Raw genomic sequence first — 24,562 nt, forward strand, 5'->3', positions numbered from 1 at the left:
CTACAAAAGGTTGTTGCTGTGATGAATGGTGAATCAACAGTGAAGATTAACTTGGACTTATCCCCAGCAGACATTGTGAAATTGAATTATGTACCAGTTACTTCTTGTGACGTCGAACGCTCTTTTAGTCAGTATAAATCTATCCTCAGAGACAATAGAAGAAGATTCACTTTTCAGCACTTGAAAGAAATGTTTGTAACCTATTGTTATGGTAACAGACAATAAAAATTGTGTTTTGTTGAAACTACATTGGAAGATAAGGTACGTCCATTATATTTTTTGTTTAGTTTGATTAAAATGTACCAATATTTAACGTACATAGTCATTTTTTTATAATTTTAAGTCCATATTTAATTCCATATTTTGGTAAAAATCCATATTTAATTCCATATTTTGGTAAAAATAACTACATATATATTTACATATTTCATATATTTTTAGTCCATATAAATCCGTTCCCTGGTAATTAGTTACCACTGCCACCCGGTATTTGCCCATTTGCAATATGAATAAATACATACATAGTCTACATAAGTAAAGACGGAAATATTAAAAATAAATTTGTTGGATATATTATGCTAAATATTGGATATCTTAGCTGAATAGCCTTTATACAACACTGGACATTGTAATACGATCATTGAGGCCTATTTTTGAACGTTTTTCTACCTCGGACATTTTCTCTCTGGACCAAATCAAATGTAAAAAACGTGTTTTGAAGTTTTAGTATGGATCTTTTCTATGGGATCAAATCTCTGGGAAGTTTTTTACGTCATGCTTCCGAATATTTAATTTGTATAGCAAAATAATTACTCACTTTACAGTCCTTTGGTCTTCAAAGTGCGCTTCCACTGTTGCTGAAGACTGACCTTTCAGTGCCTAAACTCCTCAGCTGTCTACAATATAAAGACGCGAAACTTCGGACCACACAGGCTTTTACGACGCAAAGGAATCATCGTGCGTTGAAATATTATGACAAGTCCAACAGTAACATAACAATAGGATATTATATTCAAGAAATGAAACATATAATACCGAAAATGATCAACGTTTATTAGTCTGAAAAACAAAATATTACTGCCAGGGTAACGCATCGCACATATGAAATTAAATGAATTCCAACACACAACCTATTAAATCCGATACCAATAGAAGAGAATACAAAACAGCCATCGATAAAATATGGTTATGGAAGAATTGCACTGTCCATGAGGTGTGACCTTGGCCCTGCCCTTGGTGAATGCAAATCACTTCTCTTGATATTTACGAATATGACTCATCTTCAGGAACCATTATCACGTAAATCTAATTCAATATACATACATTGTGTATACATCTCAAGTCTGATTCGTAAACAATGATACCTGCCAGCTATGTATGTAATGGAGAGGAAAGAAACTGGCCACCCCATCGCATTATGACTTGCCTTAATTGCCTCATGAGTGATATGTTACTGGTGTCATTTACTGTATGAGGTTCCAGTCAGTCTTCGGACTGCTGACTACACACACATACACACACATACATACATGCAATGACCTAGTAGTTGATACAGCGTCGTTAAATAACCAACTTAAAAAATACATACATACATACATGCATACAATAACCTAGTAGTTGATACAGAGTCGTTAAATAACAATCTAAAAATACATACATACAATAACCTAGTAGTTGATACAGCATCGTTAAATAACCAACTAAAAAAATACATATATACAATAACCTAGTAGTTGATACAGCGTCGTTAAGTAACCTACTAAAAATACATACAATAACCTACTAGTTGATACAGCGTCATTAAATAACCAACTAAAAAAATACATACATACAATAACCTAGTAGTTGATACAGCATCGTTAAATAACAACTAAAAAAATACATACATACGTACAATAACCTAGTAGTTGATACAGCATCGTTAAATAACCAACTAAAAAAATACATACATACATACATACAATAACCTAGTAGTTGATACAGCGTCGTTAAATAAACAACTAAAAAAATACATACATACATACAATAACCTAGTAGTTGATACAGCATCGTTAAATAACCAACTTAAAAATACATACATACATACAATAACATAGTTAATACAGTGTCGTTAAATAACCAACTAAAAAAATACATAAGTTACATACATACAATAACCTAGTAGTTGATACAGCGTCATTAAATAACCAACTAAAAAATACATAGGGGAGAGTCGGGTAGTATCGGACATCGGGTAATATCGGACAGTGAGTTTCTTTCATCTACCACACGATGATAGTACCTGATTGACATGGTTACGTTTCTGTGATGTCGCATAGAGAAACGTAACCATGTCATTCAGGTACTACCATATGGTGGTGATGAAAGAAACGCACTGTCCGATACTACCCGATGTCCGATACTACCCGACTCTCTCCTACATACAATAACCTAGTAGTTGATACAGTGTCGTTAAATAACCAACTAAAAAAATACATACATACATACACACATACAATAAACTAGTAGTTGATACAGCGTCGTTAAATAACCAACTAAAAATACATACATACATACATACATACATACATACATACATACATACATACATACATACATACAAAACAACATTAGCAAAATTTTATTTTATTAGAGAAGTTCTAATGTTTTGGTCTTCCCGAGTCGTGTTACCGGTGTACAACTAGCTTCTGAACGACGGGACTCGAAAATATGAAGAGTACATATTGTCTTAATTTTACTGTCACATTAGAGAAAGTTTCGTGATACTACAAAAGTAAATTTCGAGATTATGCGGTTATACACGTTTTCGGCAGGCCTGAAAAATTGGTTTTGAGCATACAATCTGTCTATCTGTGAACTACAGGATGAATATTGTTTAGGCAATAGCATCTACGAGGAAATGTATTCGGGATTGATAAACATGAAATCTAACAATTTTTACTAAAACTGTTATGGGCCCGAATTTGAAATAAAACATCACTCAAATTCAAGAATCATCATATGAATAAACCGACAGATTTTATGGACTGTTTAGTGACAACTGACAACGTCAAAAACGCTTCTCTAAGAGAAATTAATTACTATATGAAGAGTTCGCGGGAAAAACGATGAATGTCACATTTCTGTTAAGGATTAGATAATGATCTAATTGAGTCTATTGAGTCTATTGCAAGATGTAGTGCTGTTTCTATAGAAAATAAAGGCAAGAATTACTATATTCGTGGTAATAATTCTCCTTTTTACCATTTTTCATAAGAACAACATTAAATTTCGCAGTGATCCATTGAATTAGATAATGACATCAACCTTAAGAAAACTGTGACAATCATCATTTTTCCCGCGAACTCTTCATATTATAAGACAGGATTATTTCCACTTTTCATTAAGAATTCAGCTGTGTCTATACGGTGTTTTAAATGCCACTTCTTTCCACTTTTCACCAGTCGAAAAATAACGTCACTCTAACTTTTCAACGACTAATCCAAATTATTAATAAAATTAATGTATTATAAAAATTTCCAAAGAAAACACGTAAACAATAAAAAGGGTCAGATGAGGAGCTTGGTATCAAAGTTGGACAACTCCACTTTTTTTTTTTTTTTTTTTTTTTTTTTTTTTACAGGAAAGGCGAATAACTAGACCCTGGAAAACCAATGTCACCGTTATAAGTACATTTATTTAAACATTCTCATGGGTTATAGAAAATTTTACTGTCTCAAAATGTAATTAAAATTAACATTCAGGTCGAAATTTAAGTTTAAAAAGTGGAGTTGTCCATATCTGAAACTAACAATAAGTCATGCAGTTGTCTGTTTTTGAAACCAAATGAAGTCATATTTAAAGTGGAGTTGTCTGTTTTTGAAACAAAACGTAGCCATATTTAAAGTGAAAATTTCTACTTTTGCATCTAAGTCTCTTCTAATTCGGTTTCAAAGCAAATCTACGTAAAACAGTTCTTATTCATCCACAAACCGATTAAACAATTAGAGATGCGTGATAGGAAAAGGTGGTACGAATGTGGACTTCTCATTGGCTACTGAAGGAATTATCCTAATTTGAAACCACGCCACAGTGAAGTTGTCTACATTTTTATTCTAAAACACACAATTAAGTGCTATTTTCGCTCTGTTCTGTCCGTTTTCGAACCTAAACAGTTCCAGAATCGCATTCAGCACACAACATTCTATAAGAAACAATCGATATCTCGAAATCGTAAAAAATGGAGTTATCTAACTTCGATACTATGCTCCTCGGATTCCCTTGTTAAATTTTACTTAATCCTATTTTTAAGCCACAAAAATATATCTATATCTGAAATAAATTCATAAAATTTACAGCTCACTTTTCTAGGTTATTAATATGTGCAAAACGAGAAGGACTTCAAACTTATCTAATTTAAACTTGTCGAAAGAAACAAATCTTTACCTTATTAATAAAACTAACTGCCTCAATAAAATTTGCCTTTACATGATTCATTCATGCTTGAACCAGTGGTATGACTTCATCCTATTTCAAACGTTTCAGAACTATAAAGACAGGAACATATGGCACAACTTGCTTTATTTCCGTAGTCCCAACAGAAAATTATCCTTCCGTCTGTTGTGAAACTTCGTCACCACCAACCCATTTCCTCATTAGCATACTTCTTGAACGCTTTTCTTTTGGCATTATAGAAGTTGTTATAGTAGAGTCGCCGTAGTTTCCGGCATGTCTCCGCCTACCGTACTGTTATTACAGGCTGGCATCACGTGCTCGCATCGTTGCCGAATTTGTACTTGAGCCTTCGCGTTTTTCGTTTGGAACGCAGAAGCTACTTGCTGATCTAAGAGTAAATGTGTCAATGCTGTAACTTCTACCAACAGGATAACGTCACCAGTAATGAATCTCACGCAAGTCAGCTTACTCGAACCGCTTACTGACTGGGTGCCGGAAACTACGACGACTCCACTATGGCATATCGAACCAGATTGAAAGTGGCAATGTTCTTAGAGTAACAGTATAAAACTGAGAAAAAAGCCGCCAATCTAACGTCATGTTTACCTCAATACACTATTGGAAAGGCTGTTTCGTTACGAGAAATGTTGTGTAAATAATGGAATGCTATAGGTAACAACAATAGTTGGTAGTAAAACTATATATTATGTTGCAATATATATCTACCGTTTATTGACCGTTAAATGTCAAGTGGCTTATCTTGGTTGTGGCGTCAGAGTACTAAAAATAAAAACAAAATATACCAGGTTGCCTTCAGTCTAACGCTCTGATACTGCTTGCATGAATGTAAGGTGAGAATTTAGACTTACTTTTTCTCACAGATTACCACAACCTTTTGCTATCTCTCTTCCCCCTCACCGTAAACTGTGACGCTGCACAGAGGCAGAAATATAATAAAAGATCTGTAACTTTGAACACTATAATTAAGGGAGAATTTTCAAAAGCGAAATAAGTAACACAAAATATTTCAAAATAGGCATTTATAAGCACTATAAAACTTGGACAGATGCTTTTAAATTACCCAACATTGATTTTGTTTAAAGTTCCCTCTATATAAGAATAAATATGGAAATAGGGCAATGCCCGAGCTCTGTGACTCTCTTGATATATTCGGTTTTCAACAATGTGCACTTTAGGAGAGCATTAGGACTCTGGAGTGGGAGAGAAGGACATTTCAGTCGTACGGATAACAAACCTTGTGTCGTTTAGTCGTGCACTCTAGCCAAGTGTATGTCATATTTTTATGATGAGGCTCCTCTTTTCCTCATATATTACTTGAGTGCGGCCCCATGGTCTAAGGTGTACAGTAGAATATAGAAAAAATAATTACAAATTTTGTATAAATTTAAAAATAAAAAAAAATTTAATTATATTTTTTTTCCTTCTCTGATTGAAGTTCTGGCTGATATGAACATGTATTATTATCAGGCAGTACATCTTACTTGACGATATGTGTCAGAGAAAGAACAATTGTTTGTATATATCTGAAGTCTGACTAGCATAATATGTAGCTAGTCGGCGATGTATGAAATAGAGGGGGAAAGGAACTAGCCACCCTACCCCATTATCTCCTGGCCTAGTTGCATCATAAGAGGTGCCTTCTTGGTATCGCTTATGAGGTTCAGACCTGTCTTCGGACAGTTGACTAAACAACAACAATAATATATATTTCATTTAACTCAAAATACTTGGGTGTTAAAATTTTCATAGAACAACTTTGAAATATAATAATAATAATAATAATAATAATAATAATAATAATAATAATAATAATAATAATAATAATAATAATCATTCTCACTGCTCCAGCCTACAAGAATTGGACAATGGACTTTCTTTTAACATCTGTTCAAGAAAACAGTGTTAACTTTCAACTCAAAGAAAGATACAGATGCTTTATCTTTAATTTTGGCGGAACTGGTCGGCTCGATCCCCAGGCCTTACAGCTGCTGATTTGTTTTGGGATACCTCAAAGAAAGGGTGTTTCAAACCAGACCACACCGTATCTAGGATCTGAAGAACAGAATACACGCAGAAATCCAAGAAATGAACGAAACCCCAAGATTTATTGCAACGTGTCATTAACAATTCTCGGATAAGTTTGCAATAAACCATCGACTAAAATACCAACGGAATCACTTGAAATGTGTCATTTAAAATAATAATAATAATAATAATAATAATAATAATAATAATAATAATAACAATAACATATCAATTAATTGCATTCTTCAGGTCAAACATGTATTGTCCTGTGTTATTTTGATATTTCTAAACTTTAGTAACTTCAGAATAGCATGTCGAAATTCGTCAGAACCTGTCAATTAATCAGATATAAGGTCAAAACAGGGTGTAATAGGTTATCTCAAAGTAAAACATCTCGTTTGAATTAAATTTATTTCACTTTCAATCATATTTACAATCCTTATACCAACCAATTTCTTAAAAATCTAAACATCAGACAACCGAGAATATAAATGTTTCACGCAATTTCAGGAATCCATCGACGCTACAACTGATATAAATTCGTTTAACTCATTCCTTCTGAACAGACTGTTATAAAAGAGGAATTAAATAAAAAGATAAAATAAGAGAGGCAATTTCGTGCGTAACTAAAGAAGAGAATTGCATATTGACAGTCGACTGTGACGTAAGGCGTGAGCACCGCAGCGAACTTGCTTGACGTAGACGAAGCCCAATTTAGTGGGGTAATGACAGGACTCTGGTGTCACACCCAATGGCGCGTTTTTGTCACATATCTCCACCACAATACACGTTTCCCGACGAGATTATATTTATCAACGCTGCGTTTGCTAGAGACGTTGTTCGCTTATTTTAAGATTGGCTTATTTAAAAGCAGAATGGCTTCGTAAATGTAACTGTAATCCGTCGATCTGAAATTTTTGTGTCTTGAAATGTGCTGCTAAATATGTTGAATAAACTAATAGAAGAATATACAAAATGAGGTTTGAATGTTAATTAAAGAAAAACAGAATATACAGGCTGTATACCATTTATCTTGACTACCAAACATAACTTTGTATACAATCACCAAATAAAAAAATTGTTTCATACAAAACGAGTACAACTGAAAGGGGGAAATAATACTGATGGAGAGGCAACCTTATAGCGTCATTTATTAAAGCGATACGAGTACTAAAATTCTTTCTTTAAGGGGTTAGGTATAGCTTACAGCAGTAAAATTTTTGGAAATATTCAACATTTTTTTCTTCCATTACTGTATCTTGTACAATAATGAAAATTGGTATGTGTAAAACACTATCCTTATGCTATATGAAAAAAAAAAATACTTTTACGATTTAAAAAAACTTATATATATATATATATATATATATATATTTTTTTTTTTTTTCAAAATTCAAAATGGTGGCAGTTTACTGTGCAGTGATGAAGCGTTTCCTTCATAACTCATAAACTTGTTAACTTTTTCATGTTCTCTCTCTTTTATATAATTGCTGAAACTCATGTTTACAATATCATGCTCTTTCAACTACATTCCTCAATAAATAATATTTTATTTTATTTTATGTTTAGAAGAAAGTACTGATATTTGACCATTTTTAAAATAAATTTATTTTTTATCAGACAATCTATCAAAGGTAATTCATATTGTAGATATGACATGAATAAATACACACAAAATATTTCATCACAGAATGTTGAACAGTTTTTGAGTTATGTGGTAAAAGCTTCATCACTGCACAGTGAACTGAATTTTGAAAACAAAAATGTAAAGAATTGTTTTAAATCGTAAAAATATTTTTTATACATTAGAAAGACAGTATTTTACACATACTAATTTTCATTATTGTACAAGATAAAGTAATGGAGGAAAAAAAAATGTTGAATATTTCCAAAATTTTACTGCTGTAAGCTGTACCCAACCCCTTAAATGAAACTATGTATTTATTATTCAGTATTTCAATTAAACTCGTCAAGACGTGTCCAAAAATGTATCACGTTGGGACATACATACATACATACATACATACATACATACATACATACATACATACATACATACATACATACATACATACATTTACATGAACATATACACAAAACCTGTCACATAAAGGTGGCATCCACTTTCACAACTACTCAGTCCTGCATTATGTATAAAATTATATTCTTATACTTCGATTATTATCTAGAGATATAATTTTAAATACATATAAAATATATTTACTGCTAATTTAAGTGGAATGAAGAATAATTTCTTCTGAAGACATAGGAACAGAAACTGTAAATACAATCTTTATTTTATTTATAATATTTATTTTGCGAAGCTGTATCAACTGCGATGGTTATCAAGCGTCTGAGTGAAATGAAGGTGATAATGCCAGCGAAATGAGTCCAGGGTCCAGCGACGAAAGTTACCCAGCAATTGCTCTTAATTGGTTGAGGGAAAACCCAGGAAAATCCTTAACCTGTAACTTGTACCAACCAGGATTTAAACCTGGGTCTTCTCGTTCTACGGTCAGACATGCTAACCTTTACTCCACAGCGATGGACTACAATGTGTATTATCATGTACATTTGTTTCATAGATTTTTTTTACAGCGAAACAATATATTTTAGCTATAATTATTTTAAAAAGCAGTAGATCATTCCACACATCTATGACAGGCCTTACAGACATGAAAATTATTACTGCATATCCTACATGCTGCGGAACCCTCGGTAGCTAAATCGTTTGTTTATGGTACAGTTTCTTCTGAATATCGATAGTGCTGATGACGTAGGAAAAACGCTTCGGCAGCTCGAAATATGACCATGATTTCGAATTACTTTACTACAATATACACGTAAGTCAGCCTTAACAACTTTCTATCCATAATTTTGCTGGAGTCATTTTATATTCCTTGGATACGATTCTGTTCCCACGAACATAGCATTGACGTCAAACTGACCGCTGCAATTTTATGCATTGATACACATGATCCCAACCGGCAGGCGGTCTAGCTAGAAGCATCGGCCTGTCTGAGAGAAGAATTCCTGTTACATTTCATTGCCACCTTGCGAGTGTTTTCACTTAATTTTTTTTTACATAATATTACGTCATTCGCAGTCTCCCATGTGGATTTCAGAGACCATTATTTTTTAAATTCATACTTGCTGCTTTTCATATGGTTTAATGTATCTTCTATGTCGTCAAGTAGAGCAATCCTTTTACCTGCATCTTACATAATCTATGAGAAGCTAAAATCCAAAACATTGTAGCCTACAAATAAGGGAACCAGATCGATTAAATAATGACAATAGTTTTTATTTACGCTTTTTCATTACACAAAGGATAGAAAGAAAGAACTATGATTCTATAAAGAAATGATCTGGAGATTTTTCCGGAAGTGCAAAAACATTACTGACGTCGAAACGTAACAGAGGATTCATAGGATTCCTGTAACACAGCCGCGGCGAAAACGTGACTCGTAAGCACATTGTGGCTCGCAATGATAGCTATGCATTTCTCTTGCTTCCTACCTCCCCCAACCCCCACCCTCTCACTCACTGAAGCCAAACTATATTTAAGTGCTTGATGTAAGGAAAATGAAAATCCGTTAATAAGTCAGACAGTTGCTTCACTTCCCCTTCTGGTGTCCGCCTCCCTCTATAGGTGCTATGCTCGTTGCAGGTTACACAGTGGCTCGGCGAACGATCATATTTTCGCCACGGCTGCTGTAACATATTGTGTGAGACGATTTTATTCTCCGTTGAGTGTTATTGTAATACATTAATTTTTAACGGATTAGTTCTTAATTCATAAAGATCTTAAAAATAATTTATATTGAAATAACTTTAATGGTGCTGTATTATTAAACTTCTCATTGTTGATTTATAATATATAGATTTCAGTTTCTTTACATTCTTTTATCCCACAAAATTTCTATGATCTCATCTCACAAAAAACATCTCGCTATCACCAATCCCATAGATGCTAAATAACCTACTAGTTGATAGAGCGTAATGCAGAACGAGTGTACACTGACGGCACTTTCAAGTGCTGCCCACAGTTGTTCTGTCAGCTTTTCAGCATAAATGTTAAAAATAATAACATTTACGTTCCGTTAATACTTTCTCTCCTACTGGATAAAAAGTCCGACACCTACAAGAAATTATTCAAATTCCTGAAGGCCTTTGTGTAGCCAGTGAAGTTTATGCAGGTTTTGAGGAAGCTATTCATACAGCGATAAATTCAGGAAGGTCTACAGCAGCGAGAAAGAGTGTAGGTTCCTCTTAGGCCAATCGTGGTGTAGGAAGATACACTCTTGTGACTTATCACGCGAATTTCAAAGTACAGAGTCTGAGTTAGTACATTTTTTTGAAACTGATTTTTTGTCTATTCCTTCTGCCTTCTGACGAGGTAGAAAACTGTTTCATTGAAGATTTGATTGAGATCAAATCAGTAAATCCACAGCTCGATTTTTGTGTAATTATGTGCTGGAAACTTACGTATCTCCTACCTCAACTTCCTTGCCTAAAATTTGGGCTGAATGTTCGGATTCTATCTCCCGTACAACTAATTGAGTCCTTCCATTCGAAGTTGAGTTCTCAATTTTATTCCGCTCATCCCAATATTTTTAACTTTGTTGATGTTGTAATTTCTATCGAAAATAACACATAGGGTAAAGGTTGATAATATTGTGATATGAGTAATATTGTGATATATCTTTTCCAGAATTTATTACAATTTTACTGAGCGAGAAAAGAACCGGTTTTGTGCAGAAACTTGTCCACGAACATTCCCTTAATACTTTGACGCAAAAAACCGATCTTCCTCTCACCCAGTAAAATTATAGCACATTCCCAAATAGAACCATAACAATATTACCAACCTTTACCCTACATCAAACTGAGCAGTAAAAAGCAGTACAGAAACAAACAACGACTTGAAAAAGAAAGATTTCTTAAAAATATTACGGAAGAATACAGAGGACGTGATATTATACGTATGTAGTTTTCACAAAAGCGAGCTATAAGTTTATGCCGAAAATGTAAAGAAGACGAAGCTATGGGCTGAAGTATAGCACATGTAATAGTCTAATATTTTTAACCAGACCTACGTAATATAGACAGCCCTAAGTCTGTTAAACTGGGAAGGAAAACAATGATGCATTCGTAGTCGATACAGAATAGCAGTTTCGGAGAAAATTCGAATGTAAACTAGGAGCCAACTCGGAAATTCGGAATTTATATTCTGGTAGCCAATTTGGAAACATCGGCTTCGGTAGCCGAACGGCCGCGCTCTTGTACAATAACAGCACGCCGCACTGTGAACTTAACCCGTACTAATGTATGGATGATAATGAAGATGACGTTGATGGTATGTGAATTAATGATGGCGAAATGATTCCGAGGTCCAGTGTTGGAAGTTACCCAGCAAATCTGCTTCAACTGGTTGAGGGAAAACCCCGGAAAAAATCCAAACCAGGTAACTTGTCCCAACCAGGATTTGAACCCGAGCCCGCTCGTTTCACGGTCAGAGGTGCTAATTGTTACTTCATAGCGGTGGACATCATAGACCCTTACTCTCCATTTGTATTTTTATTTTTTTTGGGGGGTTATTTTACGACGCTGTATCAACATATAGGTTATTTAGCGTCTGAATGATATGAAGGTGATAATGCCGGTGAAATGAGTCCGGGGTCCAGCACCGAAAGTTACCCAGCATTTGCTCGTATTGGGTTGAGGGAAAACCCCGGAAAAAACCTCAACCAAGTAACTTGCCCCGACCGGGATTCGAACCTGGGCCACCTGGTTTCGCAGCCAGACGCGCTGACCGTTACTCCACAGGTGTGGACTCTCCATTTGTAAACCGGAACAAAATAAAACATTCAAACCAACACAACTGTTGTTTCATTCCCGAAACTGGATAACGTATTCCACGCGCCGGTGCATCCCTGGTACAATGCAGAGTTTTTTTTATTGTATCTTCTCATCTCTTTTACTTCATTATTCCGTAGCTATTAACAGCTGATTGTACATGCAGCATTCCATGAATAGCCTATGCAATTATTTCCTCACACCTTTTCGTCAGTTCCCATGGAATGATACTTCCCTCGATTTCCCAGAAACGAAACCGAGTCAGCTATGTTTGTGGCAAGAAACAAGAAGCAGGAATCGAACCAAGGAAGTAATGAGTATGTGAGCCCTCGTCTTGCCTCAGTGACTGCGGTTATTTATCGTCGTCACGGTTGCGATGGAGTTGCTGATAGGGCACGACCCATCTCAGGCGGGACACGAATCGAGGACGCTCGTGAACACGGGTAATGATCTCAGGAACTGCCGCACATGGCAACGGCCTCGTCCAGTCAAGATGAGACGCGTTATTTCTGATGGTCTCATCGAAATGCAGATCCTCTATGGCTACATGTGGCCAGTGCTACCCTACGAAGTGCACACACAATTCTGAGCTAGTGAAGACAGTCCACGAATATGTACAAATATGTACGAAATATAAAATATGCAGGGATTTTGTTTACAATCCAAATATGTCATTACAATTAATAGTGACAATATAAACAGTAGTGGCAGTAACAGTAGGAGCTCTAGTAGCTGTGATAGGCCTAATATTAGTAGGCCAGTGGCAGGAGCAAAAGTAGTAGTATTAGCAGAAACTGTAGAATATTTTAACTGTTTCTTTTCCCTTTCTCTAGAGCTTAATAGGCTAGGATTAAGTCAGTTTTTAAAAGTAATCGATATACTATATATTGTCGAACCATCGGATCTCTGCTCCCGTAAGATATGCGAACTGAACCCTAATTCATTCTCAGCCTCGGTAATTCATTTCTCTCCCTGCATTCCTATCTCTCTCCCTTTCTCTACCCCACTATTAACAATTTTGAGCCTTCTTGTAGGACAGTTTATTTGCACTTGCAGTCCAGTATTGCCAACTCAATATGAATAATGTAGTACGGAGTGGCGAAAGAAATATTATTAAGCAAGTACGTAATAGCAATTTGCGATTACGAGAAACAAACAGGTCAATATCTCTTTCTTATAAATAAGGCAACGAAAAGAGCAGCTGCGATCACAGGTGAGGCTTATTTTATTTCAATTGATTACGTATTAAAATTACTTACTCAACTAATACTGATAATGCAATATGTTATGTAATAATTATATAGGCAGGTCAGAGCGCCTAATCAAGAAAATCAGGAGAGAGAGAGTCTGTGCAGGAGATGAAAAGGTAGAATTACCAGGGAAGAACAGACCAAGGGAATCTTTAATTCTTGTAGATGATATGAACTGATGTATATTTTAAGAAGAAAGATAGGCCTACAAGAATTTTATACCGTGGAGAAAGAAGTTCCAACATTGAAGAAATTATTGAAGGTTGCGAGAGAAGCAATAATTTCCAAGGTTGGAGAGAAACGCTACAGAAAGTGATTCGAGACGTGGGATTTAGGTTTAAAAATTGTAGAAATACAAGATGTATTTTGATTAAAAAAATGATGTTGTAACATGGAGGATCAGTTATTTATGACACCGTTTGACGGAAGTCTGGCAACATCCCTATTTGGCAAGGTTCGTGGTCTGCTGTTTGACGTGGTGGGAGGAAAGCGGGTGGAATGGAGTGAGTACAGCGTTAACTTTTTCAAGAACGACGACAGCGCTGAAGGGGCACAGATCCGATGGTCCGACAATATCTCTTTACTCTTTCGAAGTTTTGGATTGAATTGAATTCAATTCAATTGAAACAGGAGAAATGGGAGGAGAAATTTAAAAGGTTCGCAAAACGCGTCCTTGCAAAGGCTTCGGGGCTGAAATAAACTGAATAGGCCCTATGTGAGCTTGAAGCTTGTTGGCCACTTGTCTCATTCCGGGTTACGCTGCTCCACTGAAGGAGCTCTAGAAAATTTTGAAGGGGGAAAGCCGAAAATGGACGTAAACTCTTGGGTACCACATACGCGAGGGGAGGGGAATGTGATCAAACTGACCATAGGACAGGACGGAGAAGAAATGGCGGAAAGTGTAACAAAGTAAGGATTATGCAACATGTTTTCGTTAGTTTTAAATACATCTATGGTTTTTAATTTGGTGGAAAATGCCTATGTATTCAAAATAATAACGTATTTGCTTTTCCTGTCTGAAGAAGCTCAAAGCGAGAAAGTAAGAAATACTAATTCGTAGCATGGCTTCCTTCGGGAAGGAAATAAAGCTGCGAGACACGTGTCTGCAATTATATAATATTAATGGGAAGCTTACCAATAACAGAGCTAAACAGCGCCAACATACAGGCAGAATGTATAAAGAAAAGGTAATTAGAAAAATTACAGCATATCGGTATAAACCTATAGGAGAGAAAAAACAACGGGACGCCGTATTGTAAAATAGAAAGACCAACAGCTCTTTGAGGTTGGACGGGTTTTTGGACCAAACCCGTGAAAGAAGAAGAAAAATAATAAAAAAGAAGATGATATTTAAAATTTCATTTCTCCGAATTACGCAGAATGGCGAATTGGTTTAGAGTGTTACATAGGAGAGAGCAGACTACTTATTTTCAGATTCAATTCGTGTCAGCTTCGAAAGGCTTTCACCCTAACCGTTACAGCAAAGGTAAGAAAGTTGAATAGTAAATGTAATGAAATATAATGTAATTGAAAGTTATAGTGTAACCTAAATACAGTAATGTGAAGGTACGTCATAACAGATACACAGTATATAAATGTTGTGGACAAATAAATATCAAATATAAAAACAAATATTTACAGTATTCCCAACTGCGCAATGTTTCTGCATAAAATCAGCAAACATTTCAATATGTATGCTTAGTTCTACAGCTACCATATGAAACACAAGATATTGAAGCAAAACAGAAACAGGTATTTGTGTTTTGCAGGGAAAAGTTGTGAGCGTAAAACATAATGTTATATTTCGCGAATAATCAGCCAATTATTTTCACATGTTTGAGTACGCGAGCCGTTAGAAAAATACTCGAACTGGTTGCTATGCAAATATGGGAGAAAAAATCACAATCATTAATGTTCCTTAGAATATAGTAGCACATGTATTTACACTGTTATTGCTGTATTAATTTCCTTTCTCCATTGATGAAGTTCAACTGTTACCGTTTTAATATCCATGTAGAATGACGCAGTAATTACATATTCTGTCCGTGAGCGCCAACGCTTCCCTAATGAAATCTGTGTTTTGCCTGGAAAAAGAGGTTCAAAAACCCTTTAGATCATTAATCACACACACGGTAAAAAAATTCAATGAAAAGACATGTTGTTCTAAAATGGGGAACACGCAATTACGATGGAAAATCGAATGTAAAAGATTAGTCCTGAAACGACAGTCTTACTTTATCAGTTAGAGATGGAAATGAGGGAACATACAAGACTTCTTGATCAGTGTTGTCAACTTAGCCATTATGGCTAAATCTAGTATATTTAGAGCAAAGACGTTATATAGAGTAACACTTAGCCATAGAAATCCAAGAAATGCTTATAGCCCGGAATATAGCATTTATACAGAGTGGAAGTGAAATAATCCTGCAGATTTTCAGGGCAAATAGCTCATGTTGCATGTAACAAAAAAGTGTAATACCATATTAGTGGAAAGTTTATAGTTTTCTCAGAAAAAAATGTTTTTTCTCTCTCCAAATGTTCAACACCCTCTTATTCTGTAACTATTGCGAGTAGGATTAGTATTTAGTATTTATTTATTTAACCCGGTAGAGATAAGGCCGTCAGGGGATTACAACTATAATATGAACAATAAAATTACAATTAACATTAAATTTACAATTACAATTACAATAGAAATTAAAGTATGACAAGATTATCTGATTAATGAAAGCTAGACATTTTATCATAGAAGTTAAGAACAAAGAATATTTTTGTATTTACTGAATTACAAATTAAACCTACAATAACAAAAATCTATAGTAATGAAATTACCGGATATTGAAATATTTTGTGACAGATTAAGAGAACTAATTACAAGAAGCCATGTCTGAACGAGTCTCAATTACTGGCCAAATGCCTAGTAAGTTTGCGTTTGAATTCAATTTTATTTCGACAGTCCCTGATGCTAGCAGGTAACGAATTCCAGAGTCTTGGCAGGGCTATTGTGAAAGAGGATGAGTATGAGGATTGTGAATGTAGTTCATATAATAGAAAATCTAATAAAGAATCATTTATCCCTCTAGCATATTTCAGTAGCGTGGACGGTTTTTGTATAAATTTAATTTAAAACTCACTAATTTCAAGCCACTGAACGATGCAACCCGATTGTAACGTTGTAGCTAGAGAGGGAGGAGCGAGGTAGTTCATGTACGGAGACAGACCTGAGTTCGTTGACCTCTTACATCTGTATTACGAGAAGAAAGAGGACTGTATTAGCGGCGATGTTTCCAGACTGCTGAAATCTCCAACTTAATTGTTTAATTATCCGTGTATTTAATCACAAAACGTAATATAGATTTTCTATTAATTTAAGTATAGGCCTACCTTATCGCCCCTTTTAATCTGCAGAATTATTTCACTTCCTTCCTGTATAAATGTTTGGCCAGGGTCTAGCTTTATTTTAGTAAATATTTATTTCCAAAATACTTACTTACTTACAAATGGCTTTTAAGGAACCTGGAGGTTCATTGCCACACTCACATAAGCCCGCCATCGGTCCCTATCCTAAGCAAGATTAATCCAGTCTTTATCATCATATCCTACCTCCCTCAAATCCATTTTAATATTATCCTCCCATCTACGTCTCGGCCTTCCCAAAGGTCTTTTTCCCTCCGGTCTCCCAACTAACACTTTATATGCATTTCTGGATTTGCCCATACGTGCCATATGCTCTGCCCATCTCAAACGTGTGGATTTAATGTTCCTAATTATGACAGATGAAGAATACAGTGCGTGCGTTGTGTAACTTTCTCCATTCTCCTGCAATTTATTTCCAAAATATACGAAAAATACATATTTATGAAACCTGTGCTATATGCTTTATCATAAAATCTTTAAAAATTTAATATCGCCTTAAAGTTTGATTTTCACACAGCATGGTTATTCTCGGTCTTCTGCCCAATCACAGATCGTAACACTGTAAACGAAACAATGTTTTGCTCCCGTCTTCTCTTTCTCTCGTTTGCTCAAACGCGACAATTCAGTCTTCAAGGAAACATTAGTTATAAAAAATACTAATGTTATAAATAAATAATGCAAATGATTTAATCTTGTACAAATAGGGTTGCCAGTTCTCTCATAAGGAATCCAGGATAGATGATGATTATGCGTACCTTAACGTCGCTAAACATTTGAATTAATAATTAAATTTGCAATAGAACTGATTTAATACATTTCAATTAATTATATAGGGCCTAAGATTTTAATTTTGTTACATTTTTTTCTGACAACTGATATGAAAATATAGTCTTGATTAGTGCTGAAATAAGATAGAATAAATTTACAAAATTACAATCTTAAATAGTATATTACGATACAAGGTTGGGAAACGCTTCTTACAAAATCGAAGAAAAGTTTTAAAAACAAGCAGAGCGACTTTTTCAATTTCCGAGATTTTGTAATGCACTTCGCAAACGTATATTGTACAGCATTTTTTTTTTCAAAATAGTATATTTTGAAAATAATATCTTTAAAAATCTTAATATGCAGTACGTACATTACACTATGAACAGCTGACTGAAGGTTAGCAGTCTGGCCAACGTACAAACTTCACCATCAACTTCAATGTGAAGGAGTAAAATGATTCATGTACTTGTAATATTTCGTGCTGAATTGGAATAATTTTTATTTATTTATTTAAGTGAAGTTTCAATTGCTTAAATAAAATTCAGTACATTTCAAATGTAATGATTTGTTTCGTATAATGTGTATTAATTAACACTGTCTTTTGCGTACGAATTTTACATGCATTGTAGGATTGTAGCATACATAGAATACAGTGGTTTTCATTACAACTCTAGAGCAATTATTTGTAATATTTGTATGTATGTATGTATGTATGTATGTATGTATGTATGTATGTATGTATGTATGTATGTATGTATGTATGTATGTATGTATGTATGTATTTACACTGCAAGTGGGGAAGCACCCGGTGGCAGTGGTACAAACGATATAAACAATACAAATAAAATTACAATATACAATACAATTATACAATTAGATACACAATACAATTATATACACAATACAATTATAGGGTAAACTAGGGTCTGTTGGACAGTCGGGCATGTTGGACACTCCGTACTTTAACGTGTTACCACGCCACTTGCGGGCACCACATTCTGCTAGAAGTCAATGACGGAAGTAGCTCCACTCGTGGCTACTTCCGTCATTGACTTCTAGCAGAATGTGGTGCCCGCAAGTGGCGTGGTAACACGTTAAAGTACGGAGTGTCCAACATGCCCGACTGTCCAACAGACCCTAGTTTACCCTATACACAATACAATTATATACAATAATAATACATAAAATAACCTAATTAATAAGCGAAACTAGTTTTACATTACAACCTACATATGTATAGGACCTACATAAGTTTCACATTGGTATTGATAATAATTTTTCACTTTACTCTCATCTCACTCACTGTACTGGCACTATGACACATTTCACTGACACTATAAATTATCACTGATCGAAACTATTTACTGCACTGTAAAGCTATAACTTCACTGACTCACCACGCTTCACTGATACAACAGTTCAAATAAGACAAACAATTACACCCTTATTCATACTTATAAACAGAACTACATTTACACTAAACATTTCGGATGCTATTCATAGATATTTCGCTAGCCCGCGTTACGAGCGTGCTATACTGGCCCCTGCTATCGGCTGGTTACTTGTACAGGATTCATATCATATCATATCATATCGCTATCACTGGTTTATGAATACGAAAGACGTTAGTTCGCTGATCATCCACCGGAAGCCCGCGCTAAGAATGTCTATGTCTTCTAGTCTAAGACCCTCTTACAAGCTATTTTTAAATAATTTACAATTCAAACCAAGGGAGTAACTCGTCAGACTAAATATATACATGTCACCTTAAAAATAAATGTCACCTTAATTTTAATTTACAATTTATACACAACGTTTCAAGTTATTCTTGAATCTCCTTAAAGAAGGGCAGTCCTCAAAGACCCTGCAGGTAGGCCATTCCAATCATTTATAGTTCTATTTAAAAATAAGAATTTACCTACATCCGTTTTCTATTTCCTACATTTGATTTTAAAATCATGATCGTTCCTACCGTAGTACGTTGACTTCTCTAACCGAGCGTTGTCTACCGTTATGTTCAACATATTTATCAAGTTGGCAACTCTGAATTCAGTAAAATCAACTTTCAATCGTGGCGGCCGTTTGCTGTAACGACGAGCAAACACACTATCGTGCAAAAAATAATATTATTAACATTAACTCGTCGACCGTGCTGACTTTATCATAATTCAGCGTGCACTATCGAAATGACGGTAAGTTAAGCTTTCTTAATGGTAAATTTAAAATATTTATGAAGAGAGTGGGATGGTCAGAGGTGTTTGTGTAGGAAGTCATAAATCTGTTAAGCGGATGCTCAAAAGTGCACATAAATCTGTTAAATGCTTATTTGTAACTCACTTCTGAGGTTGGGGCGCCTGGAAGGCGGAGTTACGCTGCCCCCATGATACAGAGGCAGCGAAAAGTTACCGCACTATGCAGGGGACGTCGGGGAACAGGTTGCCCGCAATCCATTGCTCGACTCACCGGTAAGCTGTAGCAGTGCGGGCGGGCGTTCAGTTTCACTATGATAGGCCTAAAATTCCCGAGTGGTGGGGAAGGAGTGCGCGGACAGCGGGAAGCGTATGGAGTGTTTAGTTGGTGATTAGTGTCACATATAATGTTCAATAACAAGTGCAGTAATACAACACTACGTAATAACGTGCGCTCAACAAATACGTCCCCTGCATAATGCTGCCTCGCTCTGTATTATAATAGAATGACTATGAATGTGTGGCGCCAGGAGAGCTCTTAAGGGTATATGTACTTGAAATATTATCAGAAAATGCAGGCTCTAAATTTCAAAATTTTATAAGAAAATGAACTCACAATTCAACAAAAATTACAAGGTACCACAACAAGTGTTGCTAGAACTTAAATATCTGATAAAAGTATAAAAAAGCTAACTAATAATATTTTTCAAACCAGTTTTATCACAGTATGAAAAAAAAATTCTGCAGTTACATCATTTGGTAACCATAACATTGTTATGGTCTCTCTGACATCTTTAATATTTTTCCTGTATGTAATATAAACTTATTTATGAAAAGTAGACTACTCTTAGACATGTAGAGTTGCTTATTTTAATACAATTAATTCTTTATTTGTTCTATATAAAATATATTACAATTTACATAATGTATTGTGACCTAATTTTTCTATTTTCAAAGAAATGGACATTATTGTAGTCTGCCTTTTGCATAAATGCATGTTAAATAAGTGTACAAAATTTCAGAATTCTATCTCTAATGGTTGTGGAGTTATGAAATAATATATGAAAATTTTAAAATTTCGGAAAATTTAATTTAAAGTAAAAAATGAATTCTTAGAAATATTATTACTAACCTTTTTTTAAACTTTTATTGGATATTTAAGTTCTAATAAGTCTTGTTGTGGTACCTTGTAATTTTTGTCCAATTGTGAGTTCATTTCCTTATAATAGTTTAGAAATTTAGGGTATGTATTGTCTGATAATATTTTGTGGTCGTTCATTACATATACCCTTAAACCTAAAATGAACTTAATTTCCAGACTATGTACGAATGCAGAAACAATTCTCTTCAAGGAAAAATTTCCTGTGCTCTAACTGGGAATTGAACCCAGGACGTCATGAACTGTAGCCAGAATAGTGGTCCTATTTCAGTAACGAGATGATATTGCCATACAGATCCACTTCCAATAAAATTGATATGTTGAGTATATTGCTCCAAGATCTGCTCAAACTGTGAGTTTGAAGGGGCGGTATCACAGTACAACCATAATAGCTACAAGTACCAAGCACAAATAATAATATGCTGGTCTATTGCTCCATATACAGAAACTTCATTACACAGTATAATTAAACCCACTGACATAAGGCTATTGCTTCATCAGAAACGAAGAGAAATCAATAACGTGACCTTTCATGTTGGTATAACTGAGATCCTTCAACAGCTGGACCACATTTCGTAATTGCAGTAGTTGTGGTTTACTTACTCCAGTGATTAGAAGCCTCTTGAATTCCCAAGATCCCAAGACAGCGCCACTGCACCTTCAAGTAGATTCCCAGGGGTTACTAAGCAACAGTCGCACTTGAGATTATGCCATGCGCATCGAGTGGAATATCTAAATGGCCTCCTTATCGAATGATTGATAAAAATATTAAGATACCATCTTCAAGATATGGAAACCACTGAATCGTTTCGGAGAGTTTCAATCATATGGTTACTTTTAACGGAATTGCAGGTCCAGACAGCTTGTAACAGGATCCGGGGACCGTTCAAACCAGTGATGAATTCAGGGGCTGGCCCGGAGGGAAATTCCCCCGCGGATGCCAGAATTTCCCGTCACCGAAGATTTAGGATATTTTAAAATAAAAAATATACTTTATAAAATTTATATTATATTTCAATTTGATTCCAGCATTTTCCCCCAGCGGAGATTTCTGATTTTTTTAAATAAAAAATATGCTTCATACATACCTACTATAGGAGAAAAATTCGTTCCGGCAGTGGGAATCGAACCCAGGACCTCTCAGCTATGCGCGCTGAGCGCTCTTTCCATCTGAGCTATGCCGAGATCCGATTCACGGTGCAGGCCGAACTCTCCTTCTTTGTATAATTTACAGTGAAAGGGAATAAATGTGCAATGAGATCATATAAAATATATTTAATTTCTCAGCAGCATCACAATGTGTAACAGTATTTCATCATGGAAATAATTCCCTTAGAACACTGTACTTGTTTCAAAATCATTACTGAGAGATTTTCTGATGAATTAAAACAACAAACTCAGCAAGATTCAGAAAGTGAAGTATGGGACATTGACTGATTTGAAATTTGCTTGTAATATCCATTTGAAAACTACTGTATTGTAACGATTGTAATTTTGTTCAGTAACGTTTGCTTCAATGTGTCAATAAATTAAAAGATTAAATATATTTTATGCTCGATCATGCCGAAATGTAGTAATTATACACCTGGTTGCAGTACTTTAATGGATGTCATTAGGGGCACGACGGCCTTATCTCTACCAGGTTAAATAAATAAACACTAATACTAATACTAAAGTACACCTATTCATTAAAGTTCAGGTTTTCGATTATTCTCGGATATGCAATCGAAAGATAACGAGGGAAACGTCACGGAGGCTGGAAATCCAATACTGTCGCAGAAGGTTATGTTCTGTTACTATAATAATTGGCGTTAATTGTAGATAATATTCAAATAAATTCAATTTGTCATCTCGTTTTTCAATTCTAAATCAATTTCCAGGTTATACCAAAATTAGTTCATGTTATTCTCTACATCAAGGTCAATGACATTATTGTTCCTCGGAAAAAATCAATACACGAGCTATGCACAAGGTCACTTCCGATCTTGAGTCAGATACAAATAAAATGGTACTTCTGAATAATTTCAAATTAGAAATATGGCTGAAAAAGTCTATAATGCCTATAATGGTAATTAAGACGCTCGCATGAAAATTATGAAACTCGCTTGCGCTCGTTTCATAAACAAACATACTTGCGTCTTAATTACTATCATTATAGGCTCGTTGCATAATGTACTAATAGATAATTCTAATATTGTGTACTTATTGCAAATAGGACCTTCCTATTCAGTAGTTTATATAACTCAACTGATGAATTGTTTATGATGATAAATTGAATTAATTTACTTGATTTCAATTGTACAATTTTGTATAGCTTAACGAAAGTATACTTGTAAATTGAATTAATCTGTTTACTTTATATTATATATGTTTGTATAGTTTGGCTGATGAAATGTATATGCTTTAAATTGAATAGTAATCTGTATACCTCTATTGATGAATTGTTTATGTTTGTAATTTGAAGTAATTTGCATGATATGTATTATCAATTTCTGTATATCTCAACTGATTGAATTGTTTATGCCTTTAAATTGAATTAACTTACTTGCTATGTATTATATTTTATAGCTCAACTGATGAATAATCGTTTGGGTTTGTAAATTTAATAATCTGATTGGCTATGTACTGTATGTTTTTAGTAGAGCCATCAATGTAGCTCATCGGGAGACTCGCTGGCCTGCTGATCCGGAGCTGCGCTCGGGCTTGGGTTGGATCCCCCGTTTGGTCTGATTGATTGGTTTCTTCCGAGGTTTTCCCCAGACGTGGGACTGATGCCGGGTGGTCTGTGGCGAGTTCTCGGCCTCACTTCACTTCACCCCCGTTTGGTCTGATTACCTGGTCGGATTTTTTCCGAGGTTTTCCCAACCATAAGGCAAATGTCAGGTAATCTGTTGGTGGATCCTCGGCCTCATCTCCATCTCACTACATCTCGTCAAAAAAAATTGTTAAAAAATTGAAATCGAAATTGTAAAAAAATTGTAAAAATTGTAATTGTAATCTTGCAAAATTTTGACTTGTTCCACATCTTAAAGTTCATTGCTAATGTAAGATCTATGGAATACAATAAACGAAATGAAAAAAAAGAAGGGGACTTGTTTGCACTTTTTAAACTTATTTTCACGAATGTTAAACTTTCTCAAATTCAAAATTTTTTTCTGAGTATGTACATAATGACATACAAAACCCGAATGTACAATAAAAAGAGGTTTACTGAAAAATTGTATATTTTATAAAGTTTTTTGTTGTTTTTTGAAAGTGATTGCTAAAGATCTACTCCCCTTTTTGAACTCAACGTTTCAATTGTAGTTTCATCCCCGAAACTGTGTGACGTATTCTGCGTGCTATTGTTTTACTGATACAGTGCACAATTTTTTTACGAGTCCTTCACTTCCTTTTGAAAGTATAGTATTATAATTAACTCTCATCTTTATGTGAAATCT

At 34.9% G+C, this 24,562-nt stretch overlaps 1 protein-coding gene across 6 annotated transcripts in view; it reads right to left on the bottom strand.

Annotated features, from left to right (window-relative positions):
- LOC138712148 (dual 3',5'-cyclic-AMP and -GMP phosphodiesterase 11-like) overlaps positions 1-24,562 on the bottom strand; it is a 1,303,168-nt gene that overhangs the window by 565,470 nt on the left and 713,136 nt on the right. Inside the window, exon 1 of one of the 6 annotated variants that reach the window (XM_069843629.1) lies at positions 818-839. The exons of the other annotated variants lie outside the window; for them this stretch is intronic. The gene's annotated coding sequence lies outside the window, so the exon portion shown is untranslated. Of the gene's footprint in view, positions 1-817; positions 840-24,562 lie in introns of those variants that run through there. 6 annotated transcript variants of the gene reach the window in all.

The sequence above is a fragment of the Periplaneta americana genome, chromosome 13, assembly GCF_040183065.1.
Source record: "Periplaneta americana isolate PAMFEO1 chromosome 13, P.americana_PAMFEO1_priV1, whole genome shotgun sequence".
NCBI lineage: Eukaryota > Metazoa > Arthropoda > Insecta > Blattodea > Blattidae > Periplaneta > Periplaneta americana.